The following is a 24807-nucleotide window of genomic DNA, read 5'->3' as shown; positions in this document are numbered from 1 at the left end:
GTTTTAAACCTATTTCTTTAACTGGATTGCTATTCTAACTTCTTGCTCTATGTTGATTTTAGTTTTAGTTGTATAAACAGTTATGTTCTCATGTGATGCTCATTGCAAGTGTTGCCAATGTTGTGTAGTTTCTCACACTTATATTCTGTCTATGCTGATGTGTCTTCAAAATATATGAGTTGAACTGTGTCTCCATCTTGATTAGGGAACATAACCTAGAATGATATGGACAATAAAGTGACCATAATACATAGATATATGTTTGTTTCATGTTGTTATCCTATCCACCTTACTACTGAACCGGTTTACCAAAATGAGTTTCGTATACTACATGCTAAACCTGTGATGTGTCTGCTTGTTTCTCTTGTAGTATGCAAACAAAATATTGGAGAAGAGCACCCCACTATGCAATGGTAGAGAAAGTAATGCAGATAAGGTTCAAGATAGTGAGACAACCCTATTGGTCTCCAAGAAAGGTGTTAAAAACGATCTTGTAGACAATGAGAAAACCCCATAGTCCTGCGTTGACGTAGTGTTCGAGTTACTGGCCGGTACGCTGGCACAAGCTCTTAGAACTCGCTTCCTGAATCACTTCGGCTTCTTCAATATTAGCTACAAGCTGAAAGGCATCAGTCAGCTGTGCTGCGGCAAGAAGCCGAAGGACTGAGGAAGTCCCTGCAGAGTTCAGATGCATACTTTCTTGTGTAACAACAAGCGCTGGAGGATTTAAGTGCCAAACAAGAGAAAGTTAATAAGCTTGCTAAGCATCTTGCCAGCATTATGGGTACCTAGGATATTGTTTCTTGAGCTCTTCTAAAGTGGTTTCAGTTCTAGACTTGTTTTGCTGTGGCGTTTATATGCTGCTTTGTTCCCTATATTTGCACTGGTGGCGAACTTTGATGCCCAGTGGATGTAATATCTATAATAGCCTTGATAGCCAAGCGTAAGTTGCTTGCTTATTTATTTCCTTGTTGTCTTGTTTATTAGTTTGTTTGTAGTCAGTGCAGTTCTTTTTCCGCGGTTTGCTAGTGGCGGCAATAACCTATTTTTTAAAACTAGGCCACAATAACCATGGGCTACATATTTACTGTAGTGACACTGGGCCTCCTACGGGCCGTAGAAACAATGGGCCTTCTATGGGCCATAGAAACAATGGGCCTTCTACGGGCCGTAGACACAATGGGCCTTCTACGGGCCGTATCATAAATGGGCCTTTTTGGGCCGTATGATCGATTGGCCAAACACGGGCCAATAACAGACCACATTATGGCCGTAAATGGGATAGAGTTGGAATCGTCCGTACATGGGCCGACCATAACGGGTCGTCGTTAATAGGCCATATTTGATGATGTTATGAAAACGGCCCAACGTATTAACTGGCGACAAATAGGCCGACTGTAACAACGGGCTGAATTTGGCCCACAAGCAGAAAATGACAGTACCGGGTCGTAAGTAACCGAATGCTGGAAATGAGCCCAAGAATAAATGGGCCCTGAGAAGGCTGAAAGATAACATGGGATGGAAACGGCCTAATGGAATAATGGGCCGTTAATGGGTATAAAGTGATACACTGTTCATTACGGGCCAGTTTCACCACGGGCCGTTAATGGGCCAAGAGTTACAGAGGGCCTCAACATCATGGGCCATACATGGGCCAGAAGTTAAAACGGGCTGGAATCATATTGGACGGCCTAGATGACACTACTGGGCCTAATTCGGATAGGCCGTAATGGGCCTTGGGTTAGCGGGCTATAAATGGGCTATAAGCGAACATGCCGTTAACAGGCTTTCCGTGGGCCGGCCCGCCACCTTTTGACCAAGTCAAACGGGCTGGCCTTTTCACAGGAATGGGCCTTTGTTGGTCCGTGCCATGTGTCAACGTATCATATGCGCCTTGGGTCCAATGATTGGATGACATCTGTCCCAACGGTGAGCCGACACGTGTTTCCTCTAGCCAATGATGATTTTACGCGTGGAAAATGCCCATTGGTCGGGGCTGTTAAAGGGTTATCGGATCCAAACCCGGACCCGATATCTTAACGGCGTTCCGTTACATTGGATGCCACGTGTCGGTCACCCTTGACAAAAGCACTTCTGTGACGCGAGATTTATCGTCATGGAAGTGGACACTTCCGTGATGATAATTTTGGTAATGTCATGGAACACTTCTACGACAGCACAGGTATGACTATCTTGTTTCTGTCATAAAATTTTCATGGATGTACATGCATGACAGAAAACGTGACCTACTGTGACAAACACATATCATGACAGAAGTGTATTTTTTTGTAGTGTTTATGCAAGTGGGACCAGAAGCTCCATAAAAGGGATGTGAACGCCGTTGAGCCGGCAGTTCCCCATTACTTGTGATGGTCTGAGCAACCCATTATGTGGAGTCGTGAGGATCACCCGCCTCGGGTTGATAACCTGCATCACTTGGCTTTGGTAGTGGCGCCTCAAGTTGGTGGATACAAATTCACTAAGGTACTCATGGATGGGGGTAGCAGCATGAATATCCTTTACTATGATAGTTTCCATCGCATGGGGTTGACTGATAAAAATCTTAAGCCATCCAATACTGTTTTCCATGCAGTGGTGCCTGGTAAGTCGGCGTATCCTATAGGCAGGATTGATCTCGAAGTAGCCATTGGGGATGAACATGATTCCAGGGCCGAGAAATTAACCCTTCAAGTGGTCAAGATTAGAAGCCCGTACCACACTCTGTTTGGACGGCCGGCTTATGCCAAGTTCATGGCATGGCCTTATTATGTTTATCTGCATCTCAAGATGCTGGGGTACAAGGGGACCATCATAGTGCATGGAATCCGGAAAATAGCTTTGGAGTGTGAAGAAGGTGATGCTGCTTATGCTGAATCTGTTGTGCAACAGAGGAATTGAAGTTCTACAAAGACAATGTTGATCCAGCGGATATGACGTCTTTGAAAAAGCCAACTACAGAGCATGATCCAGTGTTGAAGTTTAAGTCGACCGATGACACTCAGCTAGTTGACTTTGTTCCTGGAGATTCATCCAAGCAGTTCAGTATCAGTGCTAACTTGGATGCTAAATAAGAAAGCGTGCTCATCGAGTTCATCCGTGAGAACCGGGACATCTTTGCATGGAAACCTTCTGATATGCCAGCTGTACTGAGGGAACTCGCTAAGCACACTCTTAATATTGATCTGAAATTTAAGCCCGTCAAGCAATTCCTTCGTCGCTTTAATGAGGAGAGACGTAAGGCCATTGGTGAAGAAGTGGCCCAACTCTTGGCAGTTGGGTTCATTGTTGAAGTCTTTCATCCTGAGTGGTTGGCTAATCCGGTGCTGGTGCTTAAGAAGAATGGCACTTGGCGTATGTGTGTGGACTACACAGACTTAAACAAAGCCTGTCCGGCTGAACCTTTTGCTCTCCCTCGTATTGATCAAATCATTGATGCTACGGCGGGTTGTGAGTGTTTGAGTTTTTTGGATGCTTACTCTGGTTATCATTAGATCAAGATGGCAGTTAAAGACCAGGAGAAGACATCTTTTATCACTCCCTTTGGAGCCTTCTGCTATGTGTCTATGCCTTTTGGGATTAAGAGTGCCCAGGCGACTTACCAGTGATGTGTGCAGAATTGTTGTCACGGTCAGATTGGGCGCAATGTTCATGCTTATGTGGATGATATTGTGGTGAAATCCAGAGAAAAAGAAACTTTGATAGATAATTTGAAGGAGACCTTCAACAATCTCCGGGTCTAAAAGATGATGCTTAACCCGGCCAAGTGCGTTTTTGGTGTGCCAGCAGGCAAGCTTTTGGGTTTTCTGGTTTCTAACAGAGGCATGGAAGCTAATCCGGAGAAGATCAAGGCCATTACCTCCTTGGCAAAGCCGGCGTGTATCAATCATGTTCAACGTCTGGCGGGTCGTATTGCTGCCTTAAGCCGGTTCATAAGCCGGTTGGGTGAGAAGGCCATACCACTGTACCAGATGATGAAAAACAGATCACTTCATCTGCAGTTATGATGCTAATGACGCGTTTGAAGCTTTGAAGAAACAGCTAGCTGAGCCGCCAGTCCTCGCTGATCCTATTGATAAGGAGCCATTGTTATTATATGTGGCTGCTAATGCCCGGGCTGTCAGTGTAGCTATTGTGGTGGAACGTAAGGAAGCAGGCAAGGAATATCCGGTTCAATGGCCGGTTTACTGTATTAGTGAGGTGCTTATTGAGTCCAAGCAGAGATATCCGCACTGGCAGAAGCTTATATATGGGGTGTTCATGGCCAGTCGGAAGCTTAAGCAGTATTTTTGGGGTCATCCCATCACTGTGGTTAGTTTTGCTCCTTTATGGGATATTATTCAAAATGGAAAAGCCATAGGTCGGGTAGCCAAGTGGGCTATTGAGCTTGGACCTCATGGTTTGAAGTATATGCCTCGCATGACCATCAAGTCTCAAGCACTTGTGGATTTCATCAATGACTGGATAGAGCTGCAGATGCCTGAAGAGAAGCCAGATAACACATATTGGACTGTTCACTTTGATGGGTCCAGGAAATTGGACGGCTCGGGGGCTTGAGTACTCTTAGCTTCCCCTTGAGGTGACAAGTTTTGTTATGTTTTAAGGTTGATGTTTCCCTGTAATAACAATGCAGCTGAGTATTAAGCCTTACTCCATGGTCTTCGGATGGCTAAGGAGATGAATTTAAGCCAGGTCAGATGTTTCGGCGACTCAGACTTGATAGCTCAGCAAGTTTCAGGCAAATGGGATTCTAAGTATCCACTCATGGAGGCTTATCGTCGCGAGGTCGACGCTATTGCTGGGCACTTCAAGGGTTATCAAGTGTAACACATTGATCGCAGGAAAAATGAGGCGGCTTATGCCTTAAGCCGGTTAGGGTCCCAGCGTAAGCCGGTGCCACCTAACACTTTCTTGGATATTCTGCATAACCCTTCTGTCAAATTGCCTACAGAGGAAGATCTGGCTATTCCTGACCCGGAAGCACAGTTGGTGGCGGCTCTTCATGCTATTCTTGATTGGACAGTTCCATATTTTGCTTATATGACCCGGGGAGAGTTACCCGAGGACGAAACTTTGGCCAGATAGATAACCCAGCGGTCTAAGTCAATGCCAATTGTTAACAGAGAGTTGCACCATTGTAGTGTTACTGGGGCGTTTCAATGTTGCGTCTCTCCTGAAGAGGGCCGTGAAATTCTTTGCGAGATTCATGAAGGAGATTGTGGTCATCATGCCAGTTCAAAGTCTCTTGTGGCTAAAGCTTTTCGTCATGGATTTTATTGGCTAACAGCTCATGCTGATGCAGAGGATTTGGTCAGTAAATCTGACGGTTGTCAGAAATTTTCATGGCGAGCTCACGTGCCGGCTCAAGAGTTGAGGATGATTCCAATTACTTGGCCGTTTGCGGTTTTCGGGCTTGATATGGTTGGGCCTTTTAAAAGGTCCAAGGACAAAAAGACCCACCTTTTGGTGGCGGTTCACAAATTCACAAAGTGGGTCGAACAAGAGCCGGTCAGTAACTGTGATGCGGCCATAGCGGTTCAATTCATCAAGAAGGTGATTTTTTGCTTTGGTTTTCCCCACATCATTATAACTAATAATGGAACTAATCTGTCCAAGAGTTTTGTCAAATGAGCATATTCGACTTGACGTATCGTCAGTAGCTCACCCCCAATCCAATGGTCAAGCTGAAAGAGCCAATCAAGAAATTTTGAGAGGCATCAAGCCCCGGCTTATGGTTCCTTTGCAGAGGACACCGGGTTGTTGGGTGGAGGAGTTACCTTTAGTGCTTTGGAGTATCAATACTACCCCCAACAGATCTACAGGTTACACGCCTTTCTTCATGGTTTATGGAGCAGAGGCGGTCCTCCCTAGTGACATCCGTCACGACTCGCCCCGCATGGCGGCTTATGTTGAAGCGGATAATGAAAAAGCACGTCAGGATGCTCTTGACCTGTTGATGAGGAGCATGACCTTGCGGCGCCTCGCTCGGTGATTTACCAACAAGATCTACACCGTTATCACAGCCGCCGCGTTAAGACCAGAACCTTTCAAGAAGGTGACTTGGTGCTCTGGCTTATCCAGGGTCACACTGATATGCACAATGTCGGATATCGGGTTCCGGCAAAACCCTTAAGGTTCGAACTCTGGGGTGCGCATGAAGATCTGCTCCCTACCGATCCACGCCCACAACCTCGCCGCGATTCTAAGCTAGTGTCGGCGTTCTAGGAACGGGGGTCCCCAGACTTGCCTGCCTGCGGCCTACGGCATGGCTCAAGTAGTGGCCCAGTACAACCCGTCTTCATCAGTACAAGACTCAAGACCCTCGTGAGGGGCCAAGCCTCGCGGGGCGGACGATGCAAGGCTTCCTCAGGGACGGCCTCGCCATGCAGGCTCGCGAGGAGGCGGAGATATCAAGGCAGGGTACCTCGCGAGGTGCTCGTGACGCAAGCCATGACGATCCAGACCAAGCGGGCGCCAGGCGGGCGCCGGCCTGTGCAGTGTCCTTGTTTCCTCTTTGGTTCAAAGGGGGCAAGCACAGACGTGGAGTACCAAGGCATCAGGCAAATGTTGCCATTTCAATGCAACGAGACCAAGACCAGCGGGGCGGCAGGATGGAGGTCATCGTGGAGCTCAAGACAGCGTCATCACCAGTGCTTTTGGCAGCTGAAGACCAACTTTAGTCAGGATAACTTGTACTAGATGTTCCCCTTTGAAATGGCCGTTGTTGGCGCCCTTCCCGCTCAATATTTGGGAAGAGGACCTGGGCCTCTATAAATAGAGCTAGCCACCACAGAGTAGGGGATGGAGATTTTGGAATACTAGAGAGAGAGAGAGGCGATTGAACTCACCCAAGAAGTTCATTGCACTAGCTCAAGAACACTTCTCGCGAGGCTGTTCTTCCCCTGTACTGTTCATCATCAGCCCCTGAGGCAATCCACCACACCACACACTGGAGTAGGGTATTACACCACAACGGTGGCCTGAACCAGTATAAATCTCGTTTCCCTTGTGTTGTTCATCGTTTTCAGCTTAGATCTCACGAGATGATCGGACGTAGATAGATAGGGGAGAGATCTTCGTGCACACCCCGGAGTTCGAACCTCAAGGGTCTGCCGGAACCCAACATCCGACAATTGGCACGCCAGGTAGGGGTGCGCCGGAATCTTTCCTCCGTTGTCCGCATTCATTCTTTCGTCGTGTCCATGGCAGACGCTCGCCAGGCTCGTGCCGAGCGTTGGGCTGCTCTCGCCGCCTGCGTCGCCCAGATGGCGCCCGTTGGTGGGTGCCCCCATCGTTCCCCGTTGCCTGCCGCCAACGCCGCCACCGGCCCGGCGGGGAATGAGAAGCAGGTCTCGTCTCTGCATCCTTTGGTGCGGCATGAAGGCCGCACCGCCACCCCGTCACTGACTCCAGCCGGTTCGTCGTCCCACGCCCGTCGCGCCCCCACGGACGCGCACAACGCGTTGCTCCTGGCGCGTGAGCTCCTGCACTACCGTCCCATCGACGACCTCTACGAGGACTGGCTCGCTCGCATCACCGAGCTCGTCAGCGCTGCAGGGGGCTCTCCTATGCCGTCCCTCTCGCTGCCTCGCCCTCCATCCTACGCAGGAGGCGCAGACCAGGAGGTGCCTCCGCTGCCTTCTTCCCAAGAAGGGGCCCTAGCTCCAAGGCGCACGGCCCCAGGACGAGATCCACCTTGTCCGGCGCCCGCGCGACAAGAAAGGAGCTGCCAAGAAATCCCTCGTCCCCGAGAAGGTGCTCGCGTGCTTCCGGCACCGGTGCGCCATGAATGCATCCCTGCGCCACCATGTCAAGACCCCGCGCTGCTCCAGGCAGCGGTCCGCGGGAATCCCCAGGAGCAAGCCCAGCATCAGCAGAGGGCTCCGGTGGCCACCGCAGGCTGCCGCGCCTTCACCCCCGAGCTACGCAGTGTCGCCTGGCCAAGCAAGTTGGAGCCTGACCTACCTCCTCGGTATGATGGCATTGCAGACCCTGTGGAGTTCCTACAGCTTTACGAGATGGGCATCGAAGCCACCAACTGGGATGAAAAGGTCATGGCAAACTAGTTTCCCATGGCACTCAAGGACGGTGCCCGCACCTGGCTCCTGAACCTGGCTCCGGGCACGATCTCCTCCTGGGACGAGATGCGCACCCGCTTCATCGCCAACTTCTAGGGCACTCGCGACCGTCCATCGGCCATGGGTGACCTGTGCCGCATCAAGCAGCAGCCCGGAGAGACCTTGCAGAAGTACGTCCAATGCTTCAACAATGCTCACCTCAAGATTCCCAGGGTGACTGAGGAGGCCATTATCTCTGTGTTCTCTGATGGTGTTCGCGACGTCAAGATGAAGGAGGAGCTGGCAATCCATGAAGATCTGTGTATGTCACTAGAGTTGTTCAACCTGGCAACCAAGTGCGCAAGGGCTGAGGAGGGATGCCTCTCCCTTCTCGAGCTCCCAGCAACAGATCCAGAAGAGAAGAAAGCCAAGGCCAAAGATGTGAAGCGCAAGGGAGCAGTTGTGCTCGCAGCAGAGCCGGACACCAAGCACGGCAGGGACTAGCCGGAGTCGTCCAAGGGCAACCGGTACTGTGTGTACCACAATCTCCACACCCATAACACCAACGAATGCCAAGAGCTCAGGGCCATACGAGAAGGCCGTGTCGGACGACGCCCCGAGCGCAACGATTGGGGCTATGGCTGAGGCAGAGCAAGAGGTGGAGGACGATGGTACGACCGTGGCCCTCGCCAAGGGTGGCGTGACCGACCTCGCGAGGACCGCTGGCAGGACCAGCCTCGTGAGGGAGCTTGGAGAGATCAGCCTCGCGAGGACCACCCGCAAGGCAACGCAGGCCTTCCTCCTCTGCCACCACCACCAAGGAGGAATGAAGACCATCATCAGGACGAGGGGGTTGGGGGCTTCCAGGAGCCACGTGCGATCGCTTGCATCCTAGGCGGCGCTCAGGCCCCAGCCTCACAGCGCATCTTCAAGCAGTTTTCTCGCGAGGTGAATGCAATCCTCCCCAAGCATGAGGGCACGCGCCCTCTCAGGTGGTCTACATGCGCTATCACGTTCAGCTCAGCGGATCAGCTCAAGTGCGCGGCAACGGCTGGTTTCCTCCCAATGCTTTGTTCCGCAGTCATCAGCAATGTGAAAGTCACCAGGACCCTCATCAATGGCGGAGAAAGACTCAATGTTCTATCCATCGAGATGTTCAACAATCTCCAAGTGCCATATGATCAGCTTCAGCCGACCAAGCCTTTCTCAGGAGTCACTGATGGTTCCACTGTCCCGATAGGGCAGGTTTGCCTTCCTGTCACCTTTGGACAACGCAACAACTACCGCATCGAGCTCATTGACTTCGACGTCGCCCACATTCGCCTGCCATACAATGCCATCCTCGGGTACCCAGCCCTAGCCGAGTTCATGGCAGTAACTCACCATGGCTACAACGTCCTCAAGATGCCAGGAAGCGGCGGGGTCATCACGGTCCCCAGTGAAGAGAAAGATGCGGTGTGCTCCCTCGAGCGCGCCTTCCAGGCCACGTCGATCGAGGACCCGGACAACAAGAGTGGAAACCCCCCTGGAGCAGCTCCCAAGAAGAAGAAGACATCACCTGGTTCAAGGCCTCAGGAGGCAGGCACTCCCGGAGGCGCCGCATCTGGACATCGCCCTCCAAAGGGGCGCCACCCTCCATCCCATAGGAAGGCGCGCCCGGCGCCCTCTTCAGGTAGGGCTCGGGGGCTCTCTCCTAGGGAGCCACCGACTTTGCCAAGGCCACGAGGGAGGTGTTTGGGCACCACTTGGAGGCGTGCTTCACGACACGCTTCCCTCAGGAAGGCATAAGGAACGAAGGACCCAACCCTCAGGAGTTCATCGCCAAGGACGCTCAGGAGTTGGAGGGATCGAGAGTCATGCGCGGCAACCGCCGTCCGCCCAGCGTAGCTCCCCATCCAGGCGAGGATGGTGGGCTGCGCGTCTGCATCGACTACCCAGGGCTCAATCGAGTCGATTCTCAGGAGTGCTTCTGGCCTTTGCGCGTGGGGCGTTGCGCGGGCCCGCCATACAACTACGTTCGCATGCCCTTCGGCTTGTCGAACGCGGCTGCAGCCCGCCAGCGCCTGATGAGGAGCATTCTGGAAGCTCAGCATCGCGCTCTCATGGAGGAGATGGAGATGGACCTCGTCAGGCTGCCCGAGCCTCCCGAGGCTTGGAGTCCCAAGGACTCGTGAGGATCGGCTCCTTCACCCTGCATCGCCAGCTACTCCGACCCTCGCTCTGCAAAAGTATCAGGTGACTTCTTTTCAGTTTTTGTTTCAGCATCCGCCACAGGACCCTCGAGGTAGGTGACCTCGTGCTCAGACGGGTACTCTCCAGGGAGGGGCTGCACAAGCTCTCGCCCATGTGGGAGGGCCGGTTCAAGGTTGTTCATGTCTCTAGGCCCGACGCTACATTCTTGGAGACTCAGGAGGGGGTGCTCATCCCGAACGCGTGGAACATCCAGCATCTCCGGAAGTTCTACCATTGAAGAAAGGCCCAGAGCCTATAAAGAAGGTCCGGCGCCTGTGAACGTAGATGAACCAAGAAAGGACCGGTGCCTGTTAAGAAGGCCAACGCCTGTGAAGCTCATTTTCCCCGAGAAAGGCCCGGAGCCTGTGAAGAAGGCCAATGCCTGTGAAGCTCGCCGCCCGTGACACTCTCACGTAATAATGAGTTGGGGATGTACACGCCCCGGAGTCTCCGGAGAGCCGCCCTCGAGCCTCAGGGGCTCCCGCCCACGCCAAGTGGCAGCACTTAGCTCCGTGTTGGTGAGAAGACATCGAAGACTAGATTAGGTGCCGGACACGGATTTTTCATTTGCTTTCTGCAGTTGGCTTATTCGTTCCTATTTGAAGTTTTATTGGAGTTGTTACCATCCTTAGCTTGTGACTCTTTGTCTTTCTCGCCCACTTGCCTCATTTTCTCTCACGCAAGTCTCTCGAGGGGGCTACGCGGGCACCCTCGCGAGTGTTTTCTGCCCCAGTCGTTTGAGGTTTTCCTATCCAAGTCCATTACGAGAGCACCCCTGCCAGTCCGTGCCCCATGGGCATCGCGACGCGAACACAGGACCTGAGTCGGCCGCCTCTGCAATCAAGACCGGAAGCTACCCCTCCTGACTAATCCTTGCAGGACATGAAGCACGCGGCGAGGCCTCGGCCTCAGGAAGCGAAGACCGCGACAAGTCCCCCAGAGCTAAGTAATTCCTGCACGCAGGCATGCGGCCCAAAAACACAGCACCGAAATGGTGGAAGCAGCATGGTAAGTAACAAGAATAGTCCAACACGCCCCCACGGGGCCCTACACTACTTTCCCTTTCCCTCCACGATCAGATTTTAGAAACTTTATTTTCTTTACAATGATTTTCCACTTCACTTTGAAATTCTTTGAACTTTTCAAATGTTTCAGACTTATGCTTCATTAAGTAGATATAACCATATCTGCTCAAATCATCTGTGAAGGTAAGAAAATAACGAAACCTACCACGAGCCTCAACACTCATTGGACCACATACATTAGTATGTATTATTTCCAATAAGTTAGTAGCTTGTTTCATTGTTCCGGAGAACGACATTTTAGTCATCTTACCCATAAGGCACGGTTTGCAAGCACCAAGTGATTCCAAAAGTCCATCAGCATGGAGTTTCTTCATGCGCTTTACACCGATATGACCCAAACGGCAGTGCTACAAATAAGTTGCACTATAACTATTAAACTTATATCTTTTGGCTTCAACACTATGAATATGTGTATCACTACTATCGAGATTCAATAAAAATAGACCACTCATCAAGGGTGCATGACCATAAAAGATATTACTCATATAAATAGAACAACCATTATTCTCTGATTTAAATGAATAACTGTCTCACATTAAGCAAGATCCAAATATAATGTTCATGCTCAATGCTGGCACCAAATTACAATTATTCAGGTCTAAAACTAATCCCGAAGGTAGATGTAGAGGTAGCGTGTCGACCGCGATCACGTCGACTTTGGAACAATTTCCCACGCGCATCGTCACCTCGTCCTTAGCCAATCTTCGCTTAATCTATAGCCCCTATTTCGAGTTGCAAATATGAGCAATAGAACCAGTATCAAATACCCAGGCGCTACTGCGAGCATTAGTTAAGTACACATCAATAACATGTATATCGAACATACCTTTCACTTTGCCATCCTTCTTATCCGCCACATACTTGGGGAAGTTCCGCTTCCAGTGACCAGTCCCTTTGCAGTAGAAGCACTCGATTTTAGGCTTAGGTCCAGACTTGGGTTTCTTCTCTTGAGCAGCAACCTTTTTGTTGTTCTTCTTGAAGTTCCCCTTCTTCCATTTGCCCTTTTTCTTGAAACTAGTGGTCTTATTGACCATCAACTCTTGATGCTTCTTTTTGATTTCTACCTCCGCAGCGAAGAGCTCGGGAATAGTCTTGTTCATCCCTTGCATATTATAGTTCATCACAAAGCCTTTATAGCTTGGTGGCAGTGATTGAAGAACTCTGTCAATAAAACAATCAACTGGAAGATCAACTCCCAGTTGAGTCAAGTGATTATGGTACCCAGACATTCTGAGTATGTGTTCACTAACAGAACTATTCTCCTCCATTTTGCAGCTGTAGAACTTGTTGGAGACTTCATATCTCTAAACTCGGGCATTTGCTTGAAATATTAACTCCAACTCTTGGAACATCTCATATGCTCGATGACGTTCAAAATGACTTTGAAGTGCCAATTCTAAGCCGTAAAGCATGGCACACTGAACTATCGAGTAGTCATCAGCTTTGCTCTGCCAGACGTTCTTAACGTCATTAGTAGCATCTGCAGCAGGCCTGGCACCCAACGGTGCTTCCAAGATGTAATTCTTCTGTGCGGCAATGAGGATAATCCTCAAGTTACGAACCCAGTCCGTGTAGTTGCTGCCATCATCTTTCAACTTAGCTTTCTCTAGGAACACATTAAAATTCAAAGGAATGGTAGCACGGGCCATTGATCTACAACAACATAGACATGCAAAATACTATCAGGTACTAAGTTCATGCTAAATTAAAGTTCAATTAATCATACTATTACTTAAGAACTCCCACTTAGATAGACATCCCTCTAATCATCTAAGTGATCACGTGATCCAAATCAACTAAACCATGTCTCATCATCACGCGAGATTGAGTAGTTTTGAATGGTGAACATCACTATGTTGATCATATCTACTATATGATTCATGCTCGACCTTTCGGTCTCAGTGTTTCGAGGCCATATCTGCATATGATAGGCTCGTCAAGTTTAACCCGAGTATTTTGCGTGTGCAAAACTGGCTTGCACCCGTTGTATGTGAACGTAGAGCTTATCACACCCGATCATCACATGGTGTCTCGACATGACGAACTATAGCAACGATGCATACTCGGGGAGAACACTTATACCTTGAAATTTAGTAAGGGATCATCTTACAATGCTACCTATGTTCTAAGAAAAATAAGATGCATAAAGGATAAACATCACAGGAATTCAAAAATATGTGACATGGTATGGCCATCATCATCTTGTGCTCATGATCTCCATCACCGAAGCATCGTCATGATCTCCATCGTCACCAGCGCGACACCTTGATCTCCATCGTAGCATCGTTGTCGTCTCGCCGACTATTGTTACTACGACTAACGCTACCGCTTAGTGATAAAGTAAAACAATTACATGGCGATTGCATTACATACAATAAAGCGACAACCATATGGCTCCTGCTAGTTGTCGATAACTTTGTTACAAAACATGATCATCTCATACAACAATTTATATCACATCATGCCTTGACCATATCACATCACCTCAAGCCCTACAAAAACAAGTTAGACATCCTCTACTTTGTTATTACAAGTTTTACATGGCTGCTACGGGCTTCTAGCAAGAACCATTTTTACCTACGCATCAAAACCACAACGATTTTTCGTCAAGTGTGCAGTTTTAACCTTCAACAAGGACCGGGCGTAGCCACACTCGATTCAACTAAAGTTGGATAAACAGACACTCACCAGCCACTTGTGTGCCAAGCACGTCAGTAGAACCAGTCTCGCATAAGCGTACGCGTAACGTCGGTCTGAGCCGCTTCATCCAACAATACCGCCGAATCAAAGTGTGACATGCTGGTAAGTGATACATCTCCAACGTATCTATAATTTTTTATTGTTCCATGCTATTATATTACCCATTATGGATGTTTACGGGCTTTACTATACACTTTTATATCATTTTTGGGACTAACCTACTAACCGGAGGCCCAGCCCGAATTGCTGTTTTTTGCCTATTTCACTGTTTCGAAGAAAACGAATATCGAACGGAGTCCAAACGGAATGAAACCTTCGGGAGCGATCTTTTTGGAACAAACGCAACCCGGGAGACCTGGAGTGGACATCAAGAAGCAGTCAAGGCGGCCACGAGGGTGCCCGGCGTGCCCTAGGGGGGTGGGCGCACCCCCCACCCTCGTGGGCCCCTCGAGGCTCCATCGACCTACTTCTTCCTCCTATATATACTCCTGTACCCTGAAAACATCCAGGAGCACCATGAAACCCTATTTCCACCGCCACAACCTTCTGTATCTGCGAGATCCCATCTTGGAGCCTTCGCCAGCGCTCCGTCGGAGGGGGAATCGATCACGGAGGGCCTCTACATCATCTCCAAGGCCTCTCCGATGAGTCGTGAGTAGTTTACCATAGACCTTCGGGTCCATAGTTATTAGCTAGGTGGATTCTTCACTCTCTTTTAATCTCAATACAAAGTTTTCCTCACTCTTCTTGGAGATTTATTCGATGTAACTCTTTTTGCGGTGTGTTTGTCAAGGTCCGATGAATTGTGGGTTTATGATCAAGTTTATCTATGAGAAATATTTGAATCTCCTATGAATTCTTTTACATATGATTTGTTATCTTTGCAAGTCTCTTCCAACTATCAGTTTGGTTTGACCTACTAGATTGACCTTTCTTACAATGGGAGAAGTGCTTAGCTTTGGGTTCAATCTTGCGGTGTCCTTTCCCAGCGACAGTAGGGGCAGCAAGGCACGTATTGTAATGTTGCCATCGAGGATAAAAAGATGGGGTTTATATCATATTTCTTGAGTTTATCCCTCTACATCATGTCATCTTGCCTAATGCGTTACTCTATTCTTATGAACTTAATACTCTAGATGCATGCTGGATAGCGGTCAATGTGTGGAGTAATAGTAGTAGATTCAGAATCGTTTCAGTCTACTTGTTGCGGGCGTGATTCCTATATACATGATCATGCCTAGATAATCTCATAACTATGCACTTTTCTATCAATTGCTCGACATAATTTGTTCACCCACCGTAATACTTATGCTATCTTGAGAGAAGACACTAGTGAAACCTATGGCCCCCGGGTCCATCTTTTATCATATAAGTTTCCAATCTACTTTATTTTGCAATCTTTACTTTCCAATCTATATCATAAAAATACCAAAAATATTTATCTTATCTTATTATCTGTATTAGATCTCACTTCTGCAAGTTACCGTGAAGGGATTGACAACCCCTTTATCATGTTGGTTGCGAGGTTCTTGTTTGTTTGTGTAGGTACGAGGGACTTGTGAGGAGCCTCCTACTGGATTTATACCTTGGTTCTCAAAACCTAAGGGAAATACTTACGCTACTTTGCTGCATCACCCTTTCGTCTTCAAGCGAAAACCAATGCAGTGCTCAAGAGGTAGCAAGAGGGATTTCTGGTGCCGTTGCCGGGGAGGTCTTTGCTCAAGTCAAGACATACCAAGTACCCATCACGAACTCACCTCCCTCGCATTACATTATTTGCCATTTGCCTCTCGTTTTCCTCTCCCCCACTTCACCCTTGCTGTTTTATTCACCCTCTCTTTTCCGTTCGCCTCTTTTCCGTTTGCCTCTTGTGTTCTCGTGTGTTAGTTCGTTTATTTCGTCGTCATGGCTAGTCCTTTATCCGCTCCTTTGTCTCCTGAGTTTGAAGTTCTTCACTTCAAGCAAAGATAAGGAGAAAACTAAAAGATGCTTGGTATAGGATGATAGAATCATATCGTAACTGCACTTTAGAGGTGAATTTCAGGATTTTACTTTGCAATTTTTATGTTGGACTAGATATGTCCCATAGACAACTCTTGGATTGTGTTCCCAAAGGTAATTTTATCGAAATTGATCCCAATATTGCGCATGGAATAATAGAGGGAATAGTGGGAGCACTTTCCCAAAAAGGGGGGCCACATCCTACCCAAGTAGAGATACATGTTTTCGAAAAGATTTGTGAGGTAACAATTTTTTTACAGAAGTCTCTTGAACCTCTTAAGAGTATTAGCGGACACCTTCACCACATGAATATATTGATTACCCTTTGCAATAAGCAGTTGGATTCTTTAGATATAAAAATTTCCGATTATGAGGGGAAACATAAAGAACCTCCCGGATTTGAGCATGGCTCTGCTAAGAAATTAAAAATCCAAGATGGCAATACTTAGATCTATTCTCGCTTTTATGCCTAGCTAGGGGCGTTAAACGATAGCACTTGTTGGGATGTTCCTTGCTTTTTGCTTCCATCTAGTAATAAATAATTTATCTAGCCTCTGTTTAGATGTGGTTTTATGTTTAAATTAGTGTTTGTGCCAAGTAGAACCTATAGGATAACCTACGGTGATAGTTAATTTGATTCTGCTGAAAAACAGAAACTTTTGCGCGCACAATAATAATTTTAATAAATCACAGAAATGTGATTTTTAGTTGATTCTTTTTGCAGTAGATCAATAGACAAATTACAAAGGACTTCCAATTTTGGTTGGATTTTAGAGTTCCAGAAGTATTCGAAAGTTACAGATTGCTACAGACTGTTCTGTTTTTGACAGATTCTATTTTTCGTGTGTTGTTTTCTTATTTTGATGAATCTATGGCTGGTATCGGGGGGTATGAACCATAGGGAAGTTGGAATACAGTAGGTTTAACACCAATATAAATAAATAATGATTTCGTTATAGTACCTTAAGTGGTGGTTTTTCTTTCTTGCGCTATCAGAGCTTATGAGATTTCCTGTTGAGTTTTGTGTTGTGAAGTTTTCAAGTTTTGGGTAAAGATTTGATGGACTATGGAATAAGGAGTGGAAAGAGCCTAAGCTTGGGTATTCCCATGGCACCCCAAGATAATTCAAGGACAACCAAAAGCCTAAGCTTGGGGATGCCCCGGAAGGCATCTCCTCTTTCGTCTTCGTCTATCGGTAACTTTACTTGGAGCTATATTTTTATTCACCACATGATATGTGTTTTGCTTGGAGCGTCTTGTATGATATGAGTCTTTGCTTTTTAGTTTACCACAATCATCCTTGATGTACAGACCTTTTGGGAGAGACACAACATGATGCGTAATTTATTAGAATAATCTATGTGCTTCACTTATATCTTTTGAGCTAGACAATTTTGCTCTAGTGTATCACTTATATCTTTTTGAGCACGGCGGTGGTTTAATTTTGTAGAAATTATTGATCTCTCATGCTTCACTTATATTATTTTGAGAGTCTTTTAGAAAATATGGTATTTTCAATGGTTATAATATTGGTCCTAGAATGATTGGCATCCAAGTTGGGTATAATAAAAACTATCATAGAAGTGAATTGGATGCTATGATCAATTTGATGCTCGATATTTGTTTTGAGATATGAGGATGGTGATATTAGAGTCATGCTAGTGGAGTAATTGTGAATTTTAGGAATACTTCTGTTGGAGTTTGTGATTCCCGTAGCATGCACGTATGCTGAACCGTTATGTGATGAAGTTGGAGCATGATTTATTTATTTATTGTCTTCCTTATGAGTGGCGGTCGGGGATGAGCGATGGTCTTTTCCTACCAATCTATCCCCCTAGGAGCATGCGCGTAGTACTTTGTTTCAATAACTTGTAGATTTTTGCAATAATTATATGAGTTCTTTATGATTAATGTTGAGTCCATGGATTATACGCACTCTCACCCTTCCACCATTGCTAGCCTCTCTTTTGCCATGCAACTTTCACCGGTACCATACACCCACCATATACCTTCCTCAAAACAGCCACCATACCTACCTATTATGGCATTTCCATAGCCATTCCGAGATATATTGCCATGCAACGTTCCACCGTTCCATTTATTATGACACGCTCCATCATTGTCATATTGCTTTTGCATGATCATGTAGTTGACATCGTATTTGTGGCAAAGACACCTTGATAATTCTTTCATACATGTCACTCTTGATTCATTGCATATCCTGGTACACTGCAGGAGGCATCCACATAGAGTCATACTTTGATCTAAGTATTGAGTTGTAATTCTTGAGTTGTAAGTAAATAAAAGTGTGATGATCTTTATTATTAGAGCATTGTCCCAAGTGAGGAAAGTATGATGGAGACTATGATTCCCCCACAAGTCGGGATGAGACTCTGGACTTTAAAAAAAGAAGAGAAAGGCCAAATACAAAAATTGATAGAAAAAGAGAGAAGGGACAATGCTACTATCCTTTTACCACACTTGTGCTTCAAAGTAGCACCATGATCTTCATGATAGAGAGTCTCCTATGTTGTCACTTTCATATACTAGTGGGAATTTTACATTATAGAACTTGGCTTGTATATTCCAATGATGGGCTTCCTCAAAATGCCTTAGGTCTTCATGAGCAAGAAAGTTGGATGCACACCCACTTAGTTTCTTTTGTTGAGCTTTCATACACTTATAGCTCTAGTGCATCCGTTGCATGGCAATCCCTACTCACTCACATTGATATCTATTAATGGGCATCTCCATAGCCCGTTGATACGCCTAGTTGATGTGAGACTATCTTCTCATTTTTTGTCTTCTCCACAACCACCATTCTATTCCACATATAGTGCTATGTCCATGGCTCACGCTCATGTATTGCATGAAAGTTGAAAAAGTTTGAGAACATAAAAGTATGAAACAATTGCTTGGCTTGTCATCGGGGTTGTGCATGATTAAATACTTTGTGTGATGAAGATAGAGCATAACCAGACTATATGATTTTGTAGGGATAGCTTTCTTTAGCCATGTTATTTTGAGAAGACATGATTTCTTTGTTAGTATGCTTGAAGTATTATTGTTTTCATGTCAATATGAACTTATATCTTGAACCATTTGGATCTGCACATTCATACCACAATAAATAAAATTACATTGAGAAATATGCTAGGTAGCATTCCACATCAAAAATTCTATTTTCATCATTTACCTACTTGAGGACGAGCAGGAATTAAGCTTGGGGATGCTTGATACGTCTCCAACGTATCTATAATTTTTGATTGTTCCATGCTATTGTATTACCCGTTATGTTTATGGGCTTTACTATACACTTTTATATCATTTTTGGGACTAACCTACTAACCGGAGGCCCAACTCAAATTGCTATTTTTTTTTGCCTATTTTAGTGTTTCGAAAAAAAGGAATATCAAGCGTAGTCCAAACGGAATGAAACCTTCGGGAGTGATCTTTTTGGAACAAATGCAACCCAGGAAACTTGGAGTGGACGTCAAGAAGCAGTCGAGGCGGCCACGAGGGTGCCCGGCGCGCCCTAGGGGGGTGTGCATGCCCCCCACCCTTGTGGGCCCCTCGAGGCTCCACCGACCTACTTCTTCCTCCTGTATATACTCCCGTACCCTGAAAACATCCAGGAGCACCACGAAATCTTATTTCCACCGCCGCAACCTTCTGTATCCACGAGATCCCATCTTGGAGCCTTCGTCGGTGCTCCGCCGGAGGGGGAATCGATCACGGAGGGCCTCTACATCATCTCCAAGGCCTCTCCGATGAGTTGTGAGTAGTTTACCATAGACCTTCGGGTCCATAGTTATTAGCTAGATGGCTTCTTCTCTCTCTTTGAATCTCAATACAAAGTTCTCCTCGATCTTCTTGGAGATCTATTCGATGTAACTCTTTTTGCGGTGTGTTTGTCGAGATCTGATGAATTGTGGGTTTATGATCAAGTTTATCAATGAGAAATATTTGAATCTCCTATGAATTCTTTTATGTATGATTTGTTATCTTTGCAAGTATCTTGGAATTATCAGTTTGGTTTGGCCTACTAGATTGATCTTTCTTGCAATGGGAGAAGTGCTTAGCTTTGGGTTCAATCTTGCGGTGTCGTTTCCCAGTGACAACAGGGGCAGCAATGCACGTATTGTATTGTTGCCATCGAGGATGAAAAGATGGTGTTTATATCATATTGCTTGAGTTTATCCCTCTACATCATGTCATCTTGCCTAGTGCCTTAATCTGTTATTATGAACTTAGTACTCTAGATGCATGCTGGATAGCGGTCGACGTGTGGAGTAATAGTAGTAGATGCAGAATCGTTTCGGTCTACTTGTTACAGATGTGATGCCTATATACATGATCATGCCTAGATAATCTCATAACTATGCACTTTTCTATCAATTGCTCGACAGTAATTTGTTCACCCACTGTAATACCTATGCTATCTTGAGAGAAGCCACTAGTTAAACCTATGGCCCCCGGGTCCATCTTTTATCATATAAGTTTCCAATCTACTTTATTTTGCAATCTTTACTTTCCAATCTATATCATAAAAATACCAAAAATATTTATGTTATCTTATTATCTCTATCAGATCTCACTTTCGCAAGTTACCGTGAAGCGATTGACAACCCCATTATCGCGTTGGTTGCGAAGTTCATGTTTGTTTGTGTAGGTACGAGGGACTTGTGAGGAGCCTCCTACTGGATTGATACCTTGGTTCTCAAAAGCTAAGGGAAATACTTAAGCTACTTTGCTGCATCACCCTTTCCTCTTCAAGGGAAAACCAACGCAGTGCTCAAGAGGTAGCAGTAAGCAGTATGACTATTATCGCCCACAACACTTTGAGTTCTTATTTTGCATATAACATCTACGCATAAACCAGGCTCGGATGCCACTGTTGGGGAACACGGTAATTTCAATTTTTTTCCTACAATCACGCAAGATCTATCTAGGAGATGCATAGCAACGAGAGGGGAGAGTATGTCCGCGTACCCTCGTAGACCGAAAGCGGAAGCTTTATGACAACGTGGTTGATGTAGTCGTACGTCTTCACGATCCGACCGATCCTAGCACCAAAGATACGACACCTCCGCGATCTGCACACGTTCAGCTCGGTGACGTCCCACGAACTCTAGACCCAGTTGAGGTCGAGGGAGAGTTTCATCAGCACGACGGCATGGTGATGGTGATGATGAAGTTACTGGCGCAGGGCTTCGCCTAAGCACTACGACGATATGACCGAGGTGGAAATCTATGGAGGGGGCACCGCACACGGCTAAAAGATCAACTTGATCAACTTGTGTATCTATGGGGTGCCCCCCTCCCCGTATATAAAGGAGTGGAGGAGGGGGAGAGCCGGCCCTCTATGGCGCGCCCAAGGGGGGGGGAGTCCTACTCCCATTAGGAGTAGGTTTCTCCCCATCCCTAGTTGGAGTAGGAGAAGAAGGAAGAGGGAGAGGGAGAGAAGGAAAAGGGGGGCGGCCCCCTCGCAATTTGGATTTGGCTTGGGGGGCGCGCCCCCACCTTGGCCGCCTCCTCCTCTTCCACTATGGCCCATTAAGGCCCATTGACTCCCTGGGGGGTTCCGCTGACCTCCCGGTACTCCGGAAAAATGCCCAAACCTCTCGGAACCTTTCCGGTGTCCAAACATAGCCTTCCAATATATCAATCTTTATGTATCGACCATTTCAAGACTACTTTTCATGTCCATGATCACATCTGAGACTCCGAACAACCTTTAGTACATCATATCACATAAACTCATAATACCAATCGTCATCGAACGTTAAGCGTGCGGACCCTACGGGTTCGAGAACTATGTAGACATGACCGAGACATGTCTCTAGTCAATAACCAAAAGCGGAACCTGGATGCTCATATTGGTTCCTACATATTCTACGAAGATCTTTATCGGTCAAACCGCATAACAACATATGTTGTTCCCTTTGTCATTGGTATGTTACTTGCCCAAGATTCGATCGTCAGTATCTCAATACCTAGTTCAATATCGTTACCGGCAAGTCTCTTTACTCGTTCCGTAATACTTCATCCCATAACTAACTCAATAGTCAGAATGCTTGCAAGGCTTATACTGATGAGTATTACCAAGAGGGCCCAGAGATACCTCTCCGAAACACGGAGTGACAAATCCTAATCTCGATCTGTGCCAACCCAACAAACACCTTCAGAGACACCAGTAGAGCACCTTTACAATCACCCATTTACATTGTGAAGTTTGGTAGCACACAAAGTGTTCCTCCGGTATTCTGGAGTTGCATAATCTCATAGTTTGAGGAACTTGTATAAGTCATGAAGAATGCAGTAGCAATGAAACTAACACAATCATAATGTAGAGCTAACGGATGGGTGATGTCCATCACATCATTCTCCTAATGATGTGATCCCGTTCATCAAATGACAACACATGTCTATGGTTAGGAAACATAACCATCTTTGATTAACGAGCTAGTCAAGTAGAGGCATATTAGGGACGATATGTTTTTCTATGTATTCACACACGTACTAAGTTTCCGGTTAATACAATTCTAGCATGAATGATAAACATTTATAATGAATTAAGGAAATAATAACTTTATTATTGCCTATTGGGCATATTTCCTTCAGATGCGTGCCTTTCTTAATATCCTGATCTACATCAGTAACCAGCTCATTCAAGAGCGGGAAGCCCAACAAATCCAAAGCTTGCACATATCCGATCATCTTGATCACATGCGAGCTCAGTGGATCACCTTCCTTCAGCTTTGAATCCATCAAGGATCCCCAGACGTTGAACCTCTCGGTCCTAGCATGTACCTGAAACATGCTATTGAGACTCTCAATCATATCGAAAGCCCCAACATCTTCGAAATGTTGTTGCAAATCGGGCCCCATACAAGCCATCATGAGGAGACTGGTCTTGTTTGATTCATCAATGAGTTTCTGGTAGGCATTCTTGGTTGTGGCATTAGCATTATCAGTAGGTTCCTTTGGAAGAGGATCCTCTAGAACATGTTCCTTTGTATCATGCTTGAGAACAATTCTCAAATTTCTATACCAGGTGGTAAAGTTTGTTCCATTCAGTTTATCCTTTTCCAGAACCGATTTCAATGCAAAGTTGGGTTGAGCAGGTGGTGCATTGATCTACAACAGAAAAATATGCAATCACTAAGCAATGTGTTTATGTAAACTAATTCAAGCCTAAACAGAAATACTCCCACTAAAGTCAGCATCCCTCCGCAAACTCTAAGTGATTTAGGATCCGACTAGCGCATGCGACTAGTGAGCTTTAGCATCACTACTAGCCAACATACCTATTTGGTAAGCAACTCCTTGCTAATGTATCTCTATACGACTCCTGTCGGTCGGGATGGTATCTCATACGTACCCCTGCTCCCAGCCTTCTTTGCCACAAGGCCCAAAACCATTTTGATAGCCTTGTCAAGTTAACCTAATGCAGTGCATGTCCGTGTCCGACACGAACCCTTCAGTTCAAGGACACCCAGCAGCACCCCAATTTTATGAGCCCACTACTAGACGTACTTGACATGCGAAGGTGCAACATCGGGTATGGCAACACGCTTGATATTCATGAGGGATCTTTCTACCATTCTAACATGCATAGAAACAAAGAAGCATAACAATCACAAATAAACACATATTGTGAAATAGTATGGCTCCTTCATGGATGTTCTTCCAGATCGGCTCCGAATAAAGATGACCATCTGGGAACTCCATCTTGTTTGTCATGCTGGGAATACAAGTCGCCAACCTGATCTCTATTATCCAACTACTACAACTAGTAATGAATTTTACATAGAGTCACAACTCGACATGCAAGTCGTTATACATTATAATGACAACACTTTGGCTCCTGCCGGCTGAAAGACATGACACGCAGGCCATGTATAATTTACACACATGCATCACATACACATGAGCCATACTATTCACATCAAACTTGCAAAACAAAGTCACACATAGAATCACATTCTACCATTTTGAGTGATCATGTATGAAATACAAAGCGGTACGCACACGGCGGTCCCGCTATGGGTTCAATGAAGCCATTAGCAGACAAGCTCTGTTGGTTTCCATGACAGGGTGCGTCGACTGCAAATTAAAATTTTCCTACGCACAGAACAACCAAGAACATGCTACGGGAATGGATCATAGATCGTTACCACTAGACGGACAGTGCCATGAAGCGGAAGAACAGTTGGGGAAGCGCGTCTGCGTGGTTCGTCTCCTCCTCGTCCGATCTCCCCCGAAGACCCGGTCGTCGGATCCCTCGTATAGGTTCACCGGAGCAGCGCAAGTGCTCCGCCTCTAACGGTATCCATGTGTGCAGGAGGAACATCGTGCGGCGGACCACTAGGTCCGATCACACAACCGACAACGAGTGGAGGTGTCTATTCGCAACACATGCAAACCCTAATGACATCGCCGAAGAGATCAACCAAATGAGTGTGTTGCACCTCCACTTTATATAGGCGTCCATCGCGGGCTCAACACTTGGACCTTGCACGAATCCTAAAGCACAAAGTCTACTCGATCACATTCCAAGTCCAGCTTGGATCTCATCCGACCAGTGTCCTCTGAACCAACCTCGTAGGTTCCTTCCCTTAAGCGCGCGACCCCTTAGGTTCAAGTCGGCTTGTTCACAGTCCGGATCACCTCCGACCTGCACGGTTGTTAGCAGCCTCTAGCAAGGCATGCCGATCACCAAGCAAACTATG

The sequence above is a fragment of the Triticum aestivum genome, chromosome 3B (assembly GCF_018294505.1).
Source record: "Triticum aestivum cultivar Chinese Spring chromosome 3B, IWGSC CS RefSeq v2.1, whole genome shotgun sequence".
NCBI lineage: Eukaryota > Viridiplantae > Streptophyta > Magnoliopsida > Poales > Poaceae > Triticum > Triticum aestivum.
Note: the sequence above shows the minus strand (reverse complement) of the source record.